General features: G+C 35.2%; 1 pseudogene; it reads left to right on the plus strand.

Moving 5' to 3' along the window:
* Window positions 1-12,488: 12,488 nt before the first annotated feature.
* Window positions 12,489-21,093, plus strand: part of LOC132488207 (eukaryotic translation initiation factor 2A-like) — a 110,362-nt pseudogene continuing 101,757 nt past the window's right edge.

The raw sequence follows: 21,093 nt of genomic DNA on the forward strand, positions 1-21,093 counted from the left end.
TTGCAAACAAGTATATAATGAACCCTTATTTCAAATTTATATAAAGCTTTTGGCTACTAGGTAACTTTCAGGGTCATTTATATTATATTAACATCAGGGAATTCCATTCTCCATACTTTCATCCCTGGCACAGTGACCTTGTCACCAGGTGGCTTCCTGTAGAGAGATGAGCAGAGACACCTTCTCAGTATCATTCAAGGACATGTTAAAGGTCTTAGAGCAAAAGTGGACTATTTTTTCATGACGACATCAGGATGATCAAAGAATATGATTTATTTTTCTCATTAAGTACATTATCCTATGAATACTTCAATTGAGTTTCCATCAGTTGATTTGAATCATTAAATGTAAACTATAAGAAAAATTATTCTTTTAAAGCTCATTTATTTAAATTTTTAATAATCTGTCAATGCTTCCCTTCAATTTCAGATATTAACCCTTAACATTCATAAACTGAGGATGATTAGCATTTTCTTTAGAAGGGAACCACTCACACCACTGTTTAGATATTTTATTTATATAAAGTATTTTACCTAATTAACTGCTTACTCATTAGCAATTATTCAGATGTCTCCAAATTTTTATAAATAATGCATTAATGACAAATGTAATTCTTTCAATTAAAAAATAAAACCAATTCTGACATTGGTTCCCTAGTCATTTTCTTGGTTCTAAAATGGCTCCAAATCTCCTTTAAAAAGTTTTTTTGTGTGTATTTAATATATACATACTATCAATGACCAAAACAACCAGAAGAACATTATTTTTACTTTGTTTTTTTCTGATTGAAATATAAAGTAGATTGCGATGTGGAGTTTACATGTTGGTAAATTCAGCATTTTTCTCGTATTTCCCTTGTTCCTTACAGAGTATGCCCACAGTTTGGAGGTTGGTCTGCTCTGAGCTTCTTTTATTCCTTTGAAGGCATGAGGCAGGGAGGGGACATGAGTGTTTATAGTGTCACCGTAAAAGTTTTCCACTTAAATTATGCAATTGAGGACATGTGATTGTAATTTCTGTCATTACCAATCTACCTACACATCACTTTCAGCTATTTCAAATCCAGCTCCTCTTTGTTTCAGTCCCTGCTGCCCAGCCTAGCCAATCAAAAGTCCAGTGAAGGAGGCCTGGCCATGGGCTCTGTGCCCAGGACAGAACTATTTAAATAAATATGCGAATGAATCAATGAGCGAATGAATGGAAAAATGAATTGATGTCCAGGAAAAGCAGATTTCAGAGCAAGGAAAATTATCAGGGATAAAGATGGGAATTACATAATGATAAAGGAGTCAGTTCTCTAAGAAGACATAACAATCATTAATGTGTATGTGCATTTGAGAGACGTCAAAGTACGTGAGGCAAAAACTGATTGAACTGCAAGAAGAAATACAGGAATCCACTATCCTAGGTGGAGACCTCGATACCCCTCTGTCAGTAATCGGCAACTCTGGCAGCCAGCATATCAGTTAGGACATAGCTGAACTCAACAACACCATGAATCAACTGGTTCTAATCAACATTGTTAGAATACTTCATCCAGCAATAGCAGATGACATATTCTTCCAAAGCTCACATGGAACATGTACCAAAATAGACCAGATACTGGACTATAAAACAGGTCTTAACAAATTAGAAGAGTATTAATTATACAAAGAATGTTCTCAGACCAATGTGGAATTAAACTAGAAATCAGTGACAAAAAGATAGCTAGAAAATGCCAAAACATTTGGAGATTAAAAAACACACTTGTAAATAACACATGGGTCAAAGAAGAAATCCCAAGAGAAATTTGTAGTGTTCTGAATTAAATGTAATTGAAAATACAGCTTATGAAAATATATGGGATACAGCAAAAAAGCAGAACTTAGAAGGAAATATATGGCATTGAGTGCATATATTAGAAAAGAAGATCTAAAATTCAATAATCTAAGCTTCTACCTTAGGAAACTAGAAATAGAAGAGCAAACTAAATACAACACAAGCAGAAGAAAATGAAGAAAAATTACAGCAGAAATAAATGGAACTGAAAACAGCTTTATTCATTTATAACAGCTTTATAATTAACAAAAAATTGGAAGCAAATAAGATGTTCGTGAATGGGTAGTTGGATAAACAGAGTGTGGTACATCTATGCAATGGAATATTATTCAGTAATAAAATAAATGAGCTATCAAGCCATGAGAAGACACAGGAAAACCTTAAATCCACATTGCTAGTCTAAGAATACAGTATGAAGATCCATATTTGGTAGGATTCCAACTATATGACAATCTGGAAAGGCATAACCATGAAGATCAGGGGTTGTCAGGAGCTGGGGGAAAGAGGGATGAGTAGACTAAACAGAGGCAGCTTTAGAGGAGTAAATCTATCCTGTATGATGCTATAAAGGTGGATATATGGCATTTGTCAAAACTCCTACAACTCTACGACACGAAAAGTGAACCTTAACTATTTATGGACTTTGGTCAATGAAAAAGTATCAGTATTGGTTCCTCAGTTTTAGCAAAGGCACTGCACTCATACAAGAGGTAATAATCAGAGAGACTTTGTCAGGGATGGGGGAGATTGTATGGGAACTCATTTTGTTTTCTGTACAGTTTTTCTGCTAAAACTGCTCTAGAAAATAGTCTTTTTAAAATACTCATTGAACTCTACCCTTAAATGGGTGCATTTTATGCTTTTAAAATTTTACTACAAAAAAAGGTGATGTAAACACACACTTGAAAAAAATGAATAATGACTGAATAAACTTTGACTAATTCTGTATAGCTCTTCTCTCAGTAACATTTTTACACTGTTTCTTAATAATCACAGGCTTTTTGGTGAGGGGGGTGGGCGGAGGACAGGAATATGGAAAGATTAAAAGAAACTAGAACAAAGATGGATAGGAGTCGTACAAAAATTTTAAGTAAAAATTAGCTGCAGTTAAATAAAGAGAAAAAAACTATAAGCTTCACAGCGCTCTAAAGGATTTGTCAGATTTTGAAATAAAATCTCAGTGTGGAAATGTAAGGAATAATTAATACTACTAATTTAAGCAGTACCTATATCAGAAGATACAGTTAAACATTCAGAAAACAGAAGTATATCTCAAGTGAGAAAGAACCAGGACGAACTTCTCACCAGAAGTAGTTACAAGAGCAGTGAGTGTGAGTTTGGGAACAGAAGTGCTGGATTCCTTTCTCATACCACAGTTTATGAAGTAGATTTGAAAATTGTTCAAAATCTCTGAGACTCAGTTTCTTATCCATACAAGGGAGATAGTAGTAGTATTTGCTCTTAGAGACATTTGAAGATTAAATGACATATAAAACATTTGACACATCTCTTATTTTAGTACAAAGTCAGTAAAATGTGTTATTATTAGTAGTAACATATTATCATGAATATTTCCTTTAATATGTTCCCCCACTCCTGAGATTTCAGGAAAGAAAGGATGAACCTTGTAGAAGTGGTTAGCAAGGCCTTAAGACATGTTTTTCAGTAGTGATTATAATGCAATTGGCATACTAGGTTTATAACACTGAGTTTTTCTGTCAGTTGTTCCACTTGAACTTGACCAGCATGATTTTTAAGAACAATGATTTATCACCAAATTGCAGACAGTCATGATTTTTAGTTATTTATATTCAATGACACCTTAAATACTATAATATATACATTTAATTTCAGACTTATAGAAACATTTTAAGAATAGTACAAAGAATTTCCAAACACCTTTCACTCCAAGTCTCCAAATGTTAACATATTACTACAATCGCTTCATCCATTTCCCCTTCTCTCTCTACACATATGTGTGCATATTATTTTTCTGAACTGTCTAAGAGGAAGTGGCATATATGATGATCCTTCTTCCCTAAATAATTCACTATATATCACCTGAACACAAGAGATTCTTTCTCAAAACCACAGTATAGTCATCAATTTCAGGAAGTTAGCATTGATACCATAATACTACTAATACACAGACTAGTCCAGCTTTGGCTAATTGTCCCTGTAAAGTCCTTTATAAACAAATAAAATCCAAGATGATTTGTTTCATTCAGTTGTCACGTCTCTTATGCATCACTTAACTTGGAAAAGTTGCCAAGCCTTTATATATTTTAATATACTGATGTTTTACAAGGGTATTAGGCATTTATTTGTAACACGTCCCTCAATGTGGGTTTATCTGATGTTTTCTCGTGGTTAGATTCAATTTACGTATAGACTTTTGGCAGGAACACCAAAGAAATGGTACTGAGTTTTGCTCAATGCATCATCCTTGGAGGCATAAGCTGTCAATCTCATTAGCGCAACATTAACTTCAATTATTTCGTTAGTGATATGCACCAGAAAGGAACTATTTCACCTGCCGTGTTTCAGTGTTCTGTTGTCAGATACTCTGAGACAGTCCAAATCTCATTACTCCTCAAACGTTCACCTACTCACTTTACCATTTGTGGATGATTCTTACCAATACCTAGACCAGTTATTATTTTATCATGTTATAATATTTCTTTGTTAAATTTTATTGGTCACTAAATGATGGCAATCTCTCACAGACAGGTGTAGCCTGAAAAGTCATCACTTCACCGTTCAATAGAAGTGAGTGGGCACGTTTTCACTGCAATCAAAGCCGCAGGCTGTTTTCACTGACAAGGTAGCCCGGTCCACCATATCCGAGTTTAAATTGTGACATTACGATTTACTAGCTATTTGACCTTATGCAAAATACTTAACCGATTCTGACTTTTTTTCTGTTGAAGAGGAATGTAAACACATCACATAGGTTTTTCTTGTTGGATAAGATACTTTATGTAAAGAACTGGGAAAGCATTCCTTACATGTAAATATGATAGCTACTGCTTTTTTCTTCTAGGTTTTATTTCACATTTATGCAGAAATTTCATTCTTTCACATATCAGTCACAGACACATACTCTTCTATTGTATATTGCATGAGAAATTTATTTTCATATTTTATTTCAGTTGTAATGAAAGAACATGATTAGAGAGAATGAAAATAAAAAGTATGTTTCAATCCAATTATCCCATTCATCTTCCTGTTTCTCAGGACAAATGTTTCTGCTTCATTGAAGTCACAGGTTTCAAACTGAATCTAAAACAGCTCCCACTGAATTTGCTCTGTTGGTGTTTAGACATCTTGTTTTCCTTATCTTTACTCTGGTTGATCAAGATATTTCAATACTATATTTTCAGAATGAACTGTAGTTAAAAAGCATTTATCTTTTGGGCTTTATGTTAATTCTGCAATCACATGTAATCCCGTATTAGAATTTGCAATTTGAATATTGCTCTTGAAGGTATGTTAAACTCCTTCGTAATATGGATGGGCACATAAAACATGTATATGCACATTACAACAAAACTGATATACTAATTAGGTTTACAAAATTTTATATGTTAATGATACAGATAGTAAAAAATAGTCTTACCATTTTTATAGTAGAAGCCCAATTAAGACATTTGGAGTCAATGAGAGAATCTAGAACAAATGCAAGACACATTTTCAGTGCTCAATATATATTTTTCAAATACATAAGCAAATGGAATAAACAAATAAATTACATGGTTAATCATGTTTAATTTCAATTGAGCAATAATTTTTCATGGACTGCAGCCAGGAAAATAGTCCATAAGAAGAGATGTTGAGAATAGTATACACATTGACATTAGCACACTCACTAAGAACATATAATTTAAAAAACTTTAAAACTTTTAATCTTGATTTTTTTCTATTAGTTTATACATTCTTTTAAGGCAAGAACACCTTCTTATTCCACATTTATGGGAACAAATGTAGAAAGTATGAACTTCACATTTGTTAATAAGATTAGCATAGAGGATTATTTGATAGCTGGGAACTTGACACAAAAATAAAGATTCACCATACTGGTTCTAGGTATTTCAACTATGGCATTTTTTAGATTTCCATTTTTTTTTTTTTTTTTTTTTTTGCTGTATGCAGGCCTCTCACTGTTGTGGCCTCTCCCGTTGCGGAGCACAGGCTCTGGACGCTCAGGCTCAGTGGCCATGGCTCACGGGCCTGGCCACTCTGTGGCATGTGGGATCTTCCCAGACCGGGGCACGAACACGCATCCCCTGCATCGGTAGGCGGACTCCCAACCACTGTGCCACCAGGGAAGCCCAGATTTCCATTTTTTTATTATTTAATAGTTTTTATCATGAGCTTCTAATACAATTACAACCTTAGTAATCTGGGCAAAGCATATCTGTGTTTCTACTTCATCTATTTACATATCAATATTAAAAACAATTTAAATGTCTCTTGTGTTATTATGTCTAGAAAACAGACATTGAAATCAAAGTGGGCCTTGTTTTTCAAGTAAAAATGACACAAGTCTGACCAAGTTCTTAATTTTCTCTGTGTGAGTTAAAAATGCCACAGCACATAAAATCATGTGAAATTTGGACATAATGTCTAATACATAATTTAATATTTTTTTTCATTAGAAATCAATTTTACATTTTAAATTTCCCTTTTACTCTAAGGAAATACTATTCTCTGGCTTCCCTGGAATAGCCTGCTGGTTCTGGCCATGGATGAAATCTTGAAACTCCAATTAAAATTCAGTCACTGAATTATGAGATTGGAGGAAAAGTCCAACATTTGCTCCTGTTTCCAGTGGCAAATTCCATCTTTAATTGTCCTGACCTTTTCTTGACTTGTGACTCAATATTCAAGTCATACACCATATTTTTAAAATGTAAATTTCTGTAGTCATCCTATTTTAAACTATGTTTATAATGAACCAAGTATGAGTTTTAAAAATCTGTACTGTGTGGAGAAAGCCACTATCATGTTTTGACAAGAAAGTAATGAAACAATTTAACTGTTCATTATATGCCACAGCACATAAAATCATGTGAAATTTGGACATAATGTCTAATACATAATTTAATATATATCATCTCCAATTCCATGCTTCATCCTGTTTGTTATGAATTGATAACGCTTGTATTTAAACGGGCTTCTTTTTAGAAACTCTGTTGGAATCATGAATCACAATTGAGTATTTTTCTTATCAGAGCATCAGAGTAGTTGATTGTCAATATTCTCAATCTCCAGTCCAACTTCAGACAAGAGTCATGTGACAAGAAGTACTATTAAAAAAAGCATATTTAACTATCTGCTTCCAAACAAGGGCAGAGCCAAATTACCACAAAGATGGTTATCTGTTCTTTACACTTTTTGTGAAAAAAGAAAAAAATTTGTTAGTGTTTTGAACTAATAGTTAACATAGTTTTGAAAGATTTTTACACCAACCAATGTAATATTTTCTTGAAAATTAAGCATGTTGCTCAGTTTAGTTCTCAATAAACAAAAGGAAATAAAAAATCTGTTTCATCTGAACAATTATTTTCAATAGTAAAATCTACCAGCCTCTCCATATTGAAGCATCTTTTTGTTCCCCTCCTTTTTTTTCTGCCAGGCTTTTCCCCTCTGGCATCCACTCGAAGTCTATCTATGTTTCTAGCATTGTCCAGAACCTAAGAGTCTTCCCCAAATATCCTCCCTTTGAATAAATGCCTCCAACCACACACTGAAGAACTATTTCACATTGTATTACCTCAAGTACTTGGGAATCAAATGCAAGCCTCATAGCCCCTCTTAGTTTTGTCTATGGGACTAGAACTAGAAGGTGCTGGAGAAAGTTGTGGTGTTCTCACACAACTCACTGTACATATTAGAGTCAAAATCCATATAGATTGGTTCTTGAGCTTTACTCCACTTGCAGCTCAGGAATACACCAGTAAAAACTCTGGTGTTCATAATAGTCATAAATTTACATATGGCAGGAAATTCCCAGATGCTGTTTTACAAAGGAAGCACAATTAGAGTACATTCCTTACATCATGGGCAAAACTGTTTACTTAGGATTAGTTGTTGAAAACAAAGCATTTTTTGATCTTGTGTAAAATAAGTGTGTTGCCTTAGAAGGATGTTGTGTTAAGCACGATACAGATGGCAGGGAATGAGGGCAACTACAGAGCTCAAAACACTGCAGACATTTGCACTCGTGGATAATGTCTCTGATTTGACTGGCCACATTGCTTTTATTTATGTTTGCTCTCTTGAAATAATTTGATTTTTAGTTTTTAGATTTTCCTTAAGTTTTTAGTTTTAGATTTTCCTTTAGTTTTTCCTTTAGATTTTCCTTTAGATTTTAGTTTTAGTTTCCTTTAGATTTTAGTTTTAGATTTTTAGATTTTCCTTTAGTTTTTAGATTTTCCTTAAAATTTTAAGGAAGATTTTCCTTCCACTAAATTGAGACAGATTTGGAGGAAGGAACCATACCCAGTTAACCTGTGGCTCCTTAGCTGCTAATACAGGATCTGGTAGCCAGTAGGTACTCAATACTTGGTGATTCCAGGAATAAAATGCATTTTAAATAAACTAAAATTTTTTTTTTCTAAAAGCATGATAAAATGTTCCAAAAATCTTTTAAATGTCACATTTTTTAGTAAAGCATGCTGTACAAAATGTATGCATGATGTGTGAATTCCATTTGTTTATTTGTAAGCATCAGAGTTTTGAAAAGCTTATTTCTAGATCTTCATGAAGTCTTCAGTCAGACTTTGTTTGGCACACACTTGGTGTCTGCATTTGGATGTGGCCATAAAATAGTCGTGCACAACCTCCACCAGCGCTGCCATCAGCTAATTGCCGCTTCAATCAGCCACCTGTCCCCCCAGAAGCTGAGCCAGCACAAATGGATGCTGGCAAATAAAACATGAAATTTCCTGAAGAGCCACAACAAGCAGGAGACATGTCCCTAGACCCAAATCATGTGGGTCTCATCAAAGCATAGCGTAGAATCATGAAACAGTAATAACAATGCAATATTAGCTCTGAAATCTAAATACAGTCCATTGTCTGTCAAGTAGACACACAATTTAAAAGGTAACATTTACTATTGTTAAATAAATATCAAGCATTAACAAAGTAAAAATAGCAGATTGAAACTCAAATAACAATTTTTAAACAAAAATTCCTTGGAAACATTAAGCTTACGTTAAATGGATGAATAAATGCAAACATGCATGAGATGTGAGGAAAAAAAATGAATCCATCATATGAGCATTTAATATATGTCCAGAATGTAGAATATAATGCCCTTAATTCCAAAGTAGTATTATAGCATTAATGCTTTCTAAAAAACAAGCAAATCTGTTACCTTGTACGAATTATTTGGATGATATTAGAATAAGTTTTATCCTGATGGCAGGAAGAAACATCTTAGATTTCACAACCACTTATAATCATGACTCAAAATCTTAATGTTATCCTAAAGCCACAATGGTTTGAATGGCCAATTATCCACGTGTAGAATTTCTCTTTATCCTTCTCACCAGCTCAAACTTCAGCATCCCAAAAGAGTACTTCACAGAATGGAATGCCCTAAATGAGATATTCTGCCTATGTTTTAGGGGTCACTTAATGGCTTTGCAAAAAGTACTTTTGACTCTGAACTATTTTTGCCTTATGTGCTGATCTTAGAATTTACCTTTTTAAAATGGGAAACACCTGTGTTTTCAAAAAATCTCAAAATTTTCACTGGTGAAAGTCATAAGATTCTAAAGTCAATTATTTTGACTAGTTTAATTTTTAAATTTGTATTTATTTCATTTAATTTGTTTTATTAAAAATGGGCAAATATAATGTGTTTCTGGTAGTAAAATGGATGATCAGTAATATTCTTTTAATTTAATTTTGACAAACACACATTACAACTTCTGAGTTTCTTCCTCTGTAATTGCAGAATTATGGCTCCCTTCATATAGTGATTTTATAGTGTTTAACCTTATACAGCAAACAGTATCTCTCATGAGTTGCATATTCTTTAGTTGCTTTGCGTAGAAATGGGACTAAAAACACCTATGTCACTGGATGTAGAGAGACAAATTTTAAAAAGGTAAAACAGCTGACTGTTTAAAAAAGAATTCAATTTCTCACTCCCTTACTTTTTTTAGTTGAAGGATGTATGTTGGGAATCAGTGCAGATGAAGTCTTTCTAGAATAGCATCATATGAAAAAACAAAAAGCAAAAAAAAATGAGCTTCCCTAATATTAATGAACATCAGTAGAGTGCTTATTATTTTAACCAGTCATTGTTCAGAATGGTTTATCTTAAATGCCTTTTTAGTCTTCAGAGCCTCCTTATGAGATAGATATTAACACTGTCCCATTTTACAGAAGAGACAAACGAGGGTCGAAGAGAAAATACGGGCCTGAAGCCGCAGAACTGGATTCGAACCACGGGGCCTGGAGGCAGGGCTGTGGATGCAGCATCTCCTCATCTCGATACTGACTGGACGTCCAAGATAAGGAAAGTATCCCTGTTTCAAAATGTTGAGGAAAATCATAAGAATCGGAATCAGCGTTTCCTTCTCGAGAGTTCACCATTCCGTTGTGGCTCCTTTTGTACTAATCCAGGCAACATTGCTTTCCAGTTAGTATCATGCCGTGGATTCTGAAAGATCAAAGCATTTCAGAAATTCTGAAGCCCCATAGCAATGTAATCTCCTGGGAGAGGGATGGCCAGGGACAGCCTGAAAATTCAAGCAACCCCGCTGGGAAAAAATGAGAAATGATTACACTGGGCACAGGGGAAATGCCTTTGGCCGAAGTATTTCGTGTATACACAAAGGACAGATTACACCGCCTATTGCTCCGTCCAAAGCAGCACTCGCTGAGACACTCAGCTTCTCCACTTAGATGAGATGAAGAGCTGAGTGAACTCAGCTGGAAGCGAGGCCATTGGTTCCAGATGGTGTAGACAGTCCAGTCCTGGCGCTCCTGAGGCAGTGGCAGCGCACAGGGTTTACTCCAGGAGAAGCAGTAGGTGTTTGCCAGGGCGACCTTTACTTCTTTGGTGTATGAACAAAAAGCACATCAATTTCAGGAACTATCTCGGCTAACAAAGCAGAGCACAGACATGGGGTGATTATCTGCGCAATCAAGCTGAAAAAGTATGCCTTTGACTCAAAGACGGGTTATTTTGAGCCCTGTCTTTAATAATCTGTTCAATTGCTTTGCTAACTTATTTCACTTCTCCTCTGTAGAGAAAGTATTAAGAAGTTATTTGCTTACTTGAGGGGTGTGTGTGTGTGTGTGTCTGTTTAATGGTAGATGCGTCCCTATACTGAGTCTGGGTGCACTGTGAACATCAGGATGAACTCTTGTGCCCCGGCCCTCTGGGCTGTAAGTCCTCAGAGACAGAGCCACAGGCCGGAAGCAGGACTGCCATGCTGCCCCCCATGTGGTGTTGCTGCTGCCACCTGTGTGACGACCTCTTGTGGTCACCAAGCACATGGTTACAACCACTGTGTGTGGGTTTGTTTTTTTTAGCTGTTTGTTTGCATTTTTATTTTTTCAGCTTTATTGGGGTAGAAGTGACAAAATTGTAATATATTTATAGTGTACATCATAGTGATTTGATATATGTATACATGAAGGGATACCCACCATCCGGTTAATTAACACATCCATCACTTCATATATTTATCCCTTATTTTGTTGAGAACATTTAAGTTCTACTATCAGCAAATTTTAATTTTACTGTACAGTGTTATCTACAATGGTCCCCTGTTATACAGTAGATCTGTTTTGTAACACTGTTTTTTAATTGAAGTATAGTTGATGTACGGTAATATTATATAAGTTGCAGGTATACAATATAGTGATTCACAATTTTTAAATGTTATACTACATTTATATTTATTATAAAATATTGGCTATATTCCCCATGTTATACTATATATCCTTGTAGCTTATTTTATATCTAATAGCTTATACCTCTTAATTCCTCCACCCCTATATTGCCCTTCCCTCTCCCCACTGGTAACCACTAGTTTGTTCTTTATATCTATGAGTCTGCTTCTTTTTTGTTATATTCACTAGTTTGTTGTATTTTTTAGATTCCACATATAAATGATATCATACAGTATTTGTCTTTCTCTGTCTGACATATTTCACTTAGCATAATGCCCTCCAAGTCCATCCATGTTGTTGCAAATCGCAAAATTTCATTCTTTTTTATGGCTGAGTAATATTCCATTGTCTCTCTCTCTCTCTCTCTCTCTCTCTCTCTCTCTCTCTCTGTGTGTGTGTGTGTGTGTGTGTGTAGCTTCTTTATCCATTCATCTGTTGATAGACACTTAGGTTGCTTCCATATCTTGGCTAATGTAAATAATGTTGCTGTGAACATTGGGGTGCATGTATCTCTTTGAATTAGTATTTTGGGGTTTTGGTTTTTGTTTTTAAAAAATATATTTCTTAGGAAATGGAAGGAATACTTCATGCACTGATGGAGGTGTATTTCTTGCTATGAGGGGAGTTTAAACAGTGACTAGAAGAGCTTCAGTGAAGAGAAGTAAACATCTGCTTGGAGGGATGAAAAACTGACTTCCCTAGTCTGTTCTGATTCCTAGATCTCTGTTTCTGTACTTTCTGTTGGCAATATGCCTATTAGTGCTACAATTTTTAGACGCCAGAGCAATAGTTTGGAGATTGATCATATTACAGCAGGTAGGATAAAAGGCCATGTAGCCATACCTGGACTGGAAAATTTATTTGAAATTAATCACAGAACTTTTAAGGTAAGCAGACTATTTAGGAAAATAAATAACATGATATTACTGATTGTAAATGGATGTTGTCTGTGCATATACACAAAATAGTTCTTGCTAATGGCTTCGGGGTCATTTCAGTCAATTCCTAAGGTTTGCCAGATCATAATTCAATTTCTATTTAGTGTTCATTTTGACATATTTACTGGCTGTGTGAATTTAGACAAGTTATTTAATATCCATGATCTGTCTCCTTGAGAATGGACTGGGGAGACTGGCACCTGCTGCAGAAAGATCTTGAAGGTTCCAAGTTTTATCTATGTCCACATTCCCCAGCACAGTACCTCTGGAATACATGTAGTCAATAAAGCTCTATCCCTGTGAGTATGATTGTCTTCAAATCCATTATTATCTGCTCCTAGCTGATCACTGTAAAAATGAGGGAGTATCTCAAGATATTCTGCCTTGGATTATGGCTCAATGTATTTTAGTAGAATAGTACTTCTCAATTCAAAATAATTTACTTTGCCTGATTTGTTTCATTTTATTTTCCAATACTTAAACTCTTTTGCTTTTCAAATTTTATATTTGCAGGTATTTCTTTGTCCTCTCCATTAGTGAACAGAACACAATCTATTTTGAGAGAATGCTATTTATGGATAAAACATTGAGACTAATACATTTTTCCCCTTTTTAAATGAAAAATTATTCATATCTTTTTGGCTGTGTACAACTCCTTATGCAACATTTCTGCTTATTGTTGAAGATAAAAGTTTCAGCTACAATTATTTCTTTATAATTCACTTTCTTCTTGGCCAAATACCAAATTTGTTAGATTATGATGACTTTTTCTGTATATAATACTAATTGCCAGCTATTAAGATCCTAGTTATGATGAGGTAAATTGCTATTCAATACTCATCTTTTTTTTTCAGTTTCTCCCGTGAAGTATGATATTTACTATTTTCATTATGCAGGTAGAAATTTATTTTTAAGGATATAATCATTTATTTCCTTTGATCCACTTCTTAATAGGCATCGGTAGCCTCAGGGTATTTTTTTCTCATTCTATTTCCCTCAAAACGTGTTGTGTCTATTAAATCTGCTTCTCAGTATCTCCCAGATTCTCAGTTCTACAAATTCCCTCTTACTGAGCAAAAGATCAAATCTTTCTTTCCTGTGTGATGACTTAAATTCAGCAATGGGGACTTCTCTGGCGGTCCAGTGGTTAAGACTTCGCCTTCCAATGCAGGGGGTGCGTGTTCGATCCCTGGTTGGGGAGCTAAGATTCCACATGCCTCAGGGCCAAAAATCCAAAACATAAAACAGAAGTAATATTGTACCAAATTCAATAAAGACTTTAAAAAGTGGTCCACATCAAAAAAAAATCTTAAATAAATAAATTCAGCAATGAATTTTTACCATAGTTTTCTTTGTTTATAATATATTCACGGTGCTATAAAATAAAGAAATAGGAAAGAGAATTTCTTGCAAAACCATTAAGTTAAAATACAAAGTAATAATCAGTCCTTACCAACAAATCAGTGATGAAAGGGGAGCACCTCTTCTTTTTCATAACTGTGGAGACTGGAGAATTGGACTCCCAGTTAATTGTATGTCTCCTGTCAAGTCCTTCCCTTTAAACTGATGCTTTACAGGTGACTACTGAACTCTTCCCTGGACATCACAAATCTAAATTAACCTGAAGTACAACAGAGGTTTTAGGAGTTATGTCATGAGTCTGGAGGAGAATTTGAAAATATCTCTATTTCAGGAAGCCTTATCTTAATTATTTTCTTATCAGTGTAAGCATAACGTTTTCAAACAATGAACGAGAAGCCTAAAACTTAAATACATATCAGCTGGCTGCTCCTGTCCATCTAGTTCCCTCCACAAAATTCTAGACACCCGTCCCATCCCCCACCCCGGACATTGAGATTTCTCTAAGTAGCATTTTGCTTTCCCATAATGCCATTTACTAATTCTACCACCATAAACCTACCATAAAATGATCCAAATTGCTCTTTTATACAATGAAATACTGCATTACATGGACTGGCTAAACTCATGGGTTAGAAAATGGAAACAATGCAATTCACCATTTGGCTCATTGGTGAAATACAAAATAGGCAAATATCCATAACTCCCAAAGCAAAACAAAACAAACAAAAAAAGAAAATACTTGCAAATGCAGGTTTATTAACTTCTTCAGGGAAGGTCATGGTAATGCTACTACAATGGATGGAAGTAATACAGGCAATTATCCCATCCTATCAGAAGAAAAAAAAGTTAAGCAAGTTGTCTAACTGAATTGACTGGTTAGATGACTAAGTAATTATTACTGTTGTATTTAGACAGACCCATAGGAATAGTTAGGAATTCCTAACATTCCATTTAGACTGAAGAGACTGAATAATGTTTCTTCCCTTTCCTGTGGTTAGTGCGTTGAAAGCCAAGTAAAATATTAAACTGAAAATTCTCTTTAATCCACATCCTTTACACTACATGATTCAAATGAAATGACCTCTTCGCAGATCTGGTCTCTCAAGTTAAAATAAAGGCAATGAGGGCTTCCCTGGTGGCGCAGTGGTTGAGAGTCCGCCTGCCGATGCAGGGGACGTGGGTTCGTGCCCTGGTCCAGGAAGATCCCACATGCCACGGAGCGGCTAGGCCCGCAAGCCATGGCCTCTGAGCCTGCGCGTCTGGAGCCAGTGCTCCGCAACGGGAGAGGCCACAACAGTGAGAGGCCTGCGTACCGCAAAATAAATAAATTAAATAAATAAATTAATTAATTTAATTAAATAAAGGCAATGAGATACCTATTCTGTTCTGTGTCTTTCAGTTGAATAGAAGGTAAGCCAGGGAAGGGGGACCCAATGGCAGATTCCAGAGAACTGGGACAAGTGAGTACTCATCAACGATTGTCTGTTAATAAACCACCTGTGATCATTGTTTACAGGTTTAGTCTAATTCCACAAATGTAGAATGAAAAAAAATTCAGAAATGCACTTTAATTTTTAACTCATGTTATCAGAAGAAGCAAAAGTACATACTTAGAAAATATCAGCAGTACCATAAGATTGATTTAATTTTAGTGCTTATGGCCCTTTTTTAGTATTAAGTTAGCATAATATGTTAAATTTGTTTATTTAAAAAAACTAGTAAGAAGACAAGCCACAAACTGGGAGAAAATATTTGCAAAAGCCACATCTGATAAAGTACTTTTACCCAAAATATAAAAAGAACTCTTAAAACTCAACAGTAAGAAAAAAAAAAAGGATTAAAAGTGGGCAAAAGAACTGAGTAGTCACCTCAACAAGGAAGATATACAGATGGCAAATAAGCACTTGAAAAGATGCTCCACATCATATATCATCAAGGAACTGAAAATTAAAACAACAAAGAGATAACACTACATAACTATTAGAATGGCCAAAATCCAAAATACTGACAAACAGCAAATGCTGGCAAAGGTGTGGAGCAAAAAGAACTCAAATTCATTGCCGGTGGGAATGCAATATTGTGTGGCTACTCTCAAGACTAGTGGGGTGGCTGGATCATATAGTAATTCTATTTATAATTTCTGAGAACTACCCTATTGTTTTCCATAATGGTTGCACCATATTTACATTCCTGCCAATAATACAAGGGTTCCAATTTCACCGCATTCTCACTAACACTTGTTTTATGTCTTGTTTTTTTAAATAATAACCATCCTAATGCGTTTGAGTTACTCAGTTTTTTTTTTTTTTTTTTTTTTTTTGCCATACGCGGACCTCTCACTGTTGTGGCCTCTCCCGTTGCAGAGCACAGGCTCCAGACGCGCAGGCTCAGTGGCCATGGCTCACGGGCCTAGCGGCTCCGTGGCATGTGGAATCTTCCCGGACTGGGGCACGAACCCATGTCCCCTGCATTGGCAGGCAGACTCTCAACCACTGCGCCACCAGGGAAGCCCAAGTTACTCAGTATTTTAAAGCAAATCCCAAACATCAGATCTTTCATAACCATCCTTGTCTTCTAAAGAGATTTTTCTCTTTTCAACATGTTATTTCCAGATATTCAAAATCTAATTCATCCATACCGTTAATACTTTGTAAAACTACCCAATTGGATGTGAAAACGTTTATAATAGCTATAATATTTTAAATAAATGTCTACATCTTTTAAAAATGGTACACACAATACATTCTGCTGAGTATAGAAGCTGGAACCAATGAAATTATGAACAAATTTTTCTTCTCATGGCAGTTTAAGCAGTTCTGAGTCTCATGACAATTTTGAAGAGGATGAGAATAGGAATGTTTGGTGATAATTGAAACAGATCATGTCTCATTGTTTTTGGTTTCATGTCAGTTTCGACAATGAGGGGATGCCAAGGCCTGAGGTTCTCTGGTCATAGGGAAATCCAGTGTGCACTCCTGTCCTGAAGGATTTTAGGGCTGACATGATTTCCTTGAGAATTTTCAATTCCAAATTGCCATTTTACAAATGCGTATTTCTATTATATGTCCTTGTGTGAGTTTTCTTCCTATTTGGTAGAAAATTGAGATAACATTTAAATATTTTAATCTAAAATTATTGTATATATATTTTTTTCATTCTGGAAGCAGGAAGAAGAAAGAAGGAAAGCAGTAAGGGAGAAGGTAACTTTCTTTCACAATTCCAGTAGAGCCTTGTAATTCAAGATTTGTGAAAACAACTGTAATTTTAAAAAGTTTCAAGGTCATGAAAGACAAAGAAAGTCTAAGAAATATTTCACACAGAAAGAGACTAAAGAGATAGGGCAATTTAATGCAGCATGTCATCTGAATTGGATCTTCTACATTCCCAGGGGATATTGGAACAGTTGGCAAAACTTGGATGGGTCTCTAGATTAGGTGGTGATAACGTGTAATGTTAATTTCCTGATTTTGATGTATTTTGGTTATGTAGAAGAATGTCCTTGTTTGTAAGAAATACCCACTAAAGTGTTTAAGTGGGATGGGACATTATGTTGGCAACTTATTTCCAAATGATTCAGGGGGAAAAAAAGAGATTCTTTGCTGTAGCCTTGCAAATAACTTTACATTTAAAATTATTTCCAAGCCACAAATTATCTAGACAAAAAAAGATAAACTAAAGTTATTTTATTAGATAAACAAAAGAAAAATTTACAAAAACAGTGGAAATTTTTGTTTATCAAAACTTTTAATTAAAAAAGGGAAGGTGATTTATGTCATTCCAAGGCAACTAACCTGAAGTGGTATTATTACATATCTTGACTTTGTATTTTAAAAAGTCTGGAGATGTCTAGGTCAGAGCTGTCTGATAAAGGAAAGACATTTATTAGGTATTTATTCCATGTTGAAAGATGATAAAAAGATTGACTATTCTGTTAGAAGTTACTTAACAGAAATCTTGATATAATATCTGTGTAATTCTTGTTCCTTAAGAACATCTTGTATTAAAGCTTTAACATGCAAAGCTCAAATGAACCTTGGAAGAGAGATACCAAAAAGAATATTAATACATTTAGAAGTGTTGTGAGCATCAGAGGAATGCTACAGTCTGTCGTAGATAATAGGAAAAAAAACTGTGGTGCTTAAAATAGGTGATTCAGATTATAGTAAGTTAGCAATTTTCCATAGCTTGGGGTAAGCGTGATAAAACCTTTCAAGACAAATGCACGTTTTCATTCTTACTTACCACCAAATACTATTTCACAGTCACTATTAGACAGCAAAAATTATTTGATGAAGACGTTGCTTAGCCCATCAGAAATGTGTTACTCAATTTTCTAAAGCTATTAGTGCTTTGAGAGAATAAATCCCTTGAGCCTTTTCCAGCTTCTCCCATGTTGGTGTATTTATGTCATGTTTTGAATTACTTTGAAGCTATTCAGATGTTTTAGTTGCTTATAAATTTGCTTTCCTGAACATTAGTTTCTGTGCCGTTCATTGTGACGGATGTGAGTTTTTTGAGGATAATTTAAAACGTGGGATTACTTATTGATTATTCTAATGGTCATTTGCACTCATGATTCTATGATAATTCTTTGTACACAGAACCCTTTTGCATTTTACTTGCAAGTTTTTTTTTAAGCATATTTATTTATTTTCAGAATGAAACAGTTGGAGGAGAAAAAAGGAAACCCGAAGAGCAGATGCTTTGAGTGATTTCAGAGACCTGTCTGGAATGAAGGGTCTTAACAAAGACAACCTCTGTATGTCTGCTTCATTCTTCTCTCTGCAGCTGGCTTCCCCTGTCTCACTTAAGGCTGCCAAAAGCTTCCAGCATGGTAAGGATACAACCTTGAGAAAGAAATTGCATTGGTCTCTTAGCCCAGTTCTAAAGTCCTTGGGAATGAGCTGTGATTAGCCTAGTCTAAGTCAGTTCAGTGCAGCCAAAATACAAGACCATTACACGTGCTGGGAGTCACCCATGTGACCACGTGGGTTTTCAGAGGGGTCAGTTCTCAGTAAAAGGATTGGGGGAGGGGAGTGGGCAAGTAATCCAGCAATTGCTTGTTATAATTATGATGAAAAACAACATTAATAATTATGGAAACACATCTGATTAACTAAAACACCAATTTAATAGCATACCCAAAGCTTTATTTGTATTAAAAGTAGATTCCTATCAGGACAGAACATCTCCAATTCCACATTTCTTCAAAGTCAAAGTTAATTTCAATGCTTATTTGAGTATATATATGGTACCCCCTCAAAAATCTGCAAGAGACCAAATGTTGGATTTGATGACCCGGAAATTCATACCACAAAGCACAGTCAATTTTGTCTTTCCATTCCTCTCCATCCCAAGAGAAAGCAACATCTGGATTGAACTTTTGTGTGTATATATATATAGTTATATATAGTGTTATATATATATATATATATATATATATATATATAGGCTTGGAATATAATAAATGTCAGAACTGGTCTGGATTTGACAAGCAGAGCTAGAGATCTGAGTTTCCTAAAATTACAGCATGTACCTTCCTGACAGTCTTTGTAATTCATTCCAGAGTTCAGCTGCCCCCTCGTGAAGTAAGCCTGGCATGATTTCTAAAAAGACCCTTGTACAAGGATGACTTGCTCAATTGTGAGTGAGGTTTTTGAAGTACATACCATGCTTTCAACAGGAAAATACATTTAAAGTATTTATAGGGACAACTCTTCTCCACTGTATTAGAAAGCAGATTCAGAGCAGAATGGGTCTCATGCAATAGCACCTAAGCAGGTGTCACACTGGTACTAATACTTCTGTGATGTTTCTGTCGGTGCTGTTTCTACACAGAAAAGTTACATGCCTTTACTGGGTGTGCTTGCCATCACGAATGGATACAACTTCCAAAATCAGCACCTGTTTCCTCTCTCCTCATGGACTTTGAAATCCTACTAAGTCTTCTGCTAATTTCCTTTCTTTTTTTTATACTCAGTGAAGTGGGGAAGTAAGGTGATAACAAAATAACAAAATAAATGAGAAAAAAGAACGTTCTTTAAAATAATGCTACCTATTTTTGCTAAAATCAGTACTCTACATATATTCTCATTTATATATTTTTTATTTCAAATTGGAGCAAATATTTCAGTACATTAGAATTTAAGTTAGAATTTTTTAACTTTAGTACAGTATTAAGAAACAATATTGGATTTCTGGAAGTGTCAAACTATTTTCAGGTTTGACTAAAAACCTATTAATTAAGAGGAAATGAAAAAAAGTGTCATAATATAGTACCTTGAGTTGTTGAAATAGATTTGCAGATCCCCCAATTCATAAAATCACAGAGTCATCCATCCAGATCCTTTGACTTTTAGCCTTGCATTTGAGCTGTGTATTCAAAGCAAGAGCTGTTTTTGGAAGGTTCTTCATGGAAGACCTTTCTATTACTGAACCTGGCAAAACTCTGGGCTTCCCAAGCATCAGCAGAGCATCCCTTCCGTGTGTAGATTGTATGATTTCTACTCCAGGATAAATGTATCTTTTCAAGTCTGAAGTGAAGATAATAGCTTGTTACCATACCCATATCCATAGACAAACTTTCTGAAACTAAGGGGACTCTGGTTAAACTTTAATTTCTATGATTATATTATTGTAGGCCCTATATTCCATTTTTATATGCCCCTAATTTTATTTCAAATATATATTAAGGACCTTAAATGGGAACAATTTTAAAACGAGGTTGTCAACGGTCAAATTAAGTCAGCATCATGAATGCATTAGGACTTTCAAGACATTTTCAGACAGCTGAGTAGGTTCCAGATCAACAGTAAAATTAAATAAGACGTGTATGAGAAAATGTGGATTGGACAGTGAGCTGTGATAAGCTCCAGAAGTCTCTGGCTGTCCACCACAGCTTCCGTCTTCTTAGGCAGGAGGAGGTGGACGAGGCTCGGTGACTTCCCAGCCATGGGAGGTGAGGGCACCTTGCAGTGTAGTAACTGTCTCAGGACTCCACTTCTAGAGTGAGTCAGCCTGACCCAGCCACAGTTCTAAATGAATCCACTTGGAG

This window comes from Mesoplodon densirostris, chromosome 4 (assembly GCF_025265405.1).
Source record: "Mesoplodon densirostris isolate mMesDen1 chromosome 4, mMesDen1 primary haplotype, whole genome shotgun sequence".
Lineage (NCBI taxonomy): Eukaryota > Metazoa > Chordata > Mammalia > Artiodactyla > Ziphiidae > Mesoplodon > Mesoplodon densirostris.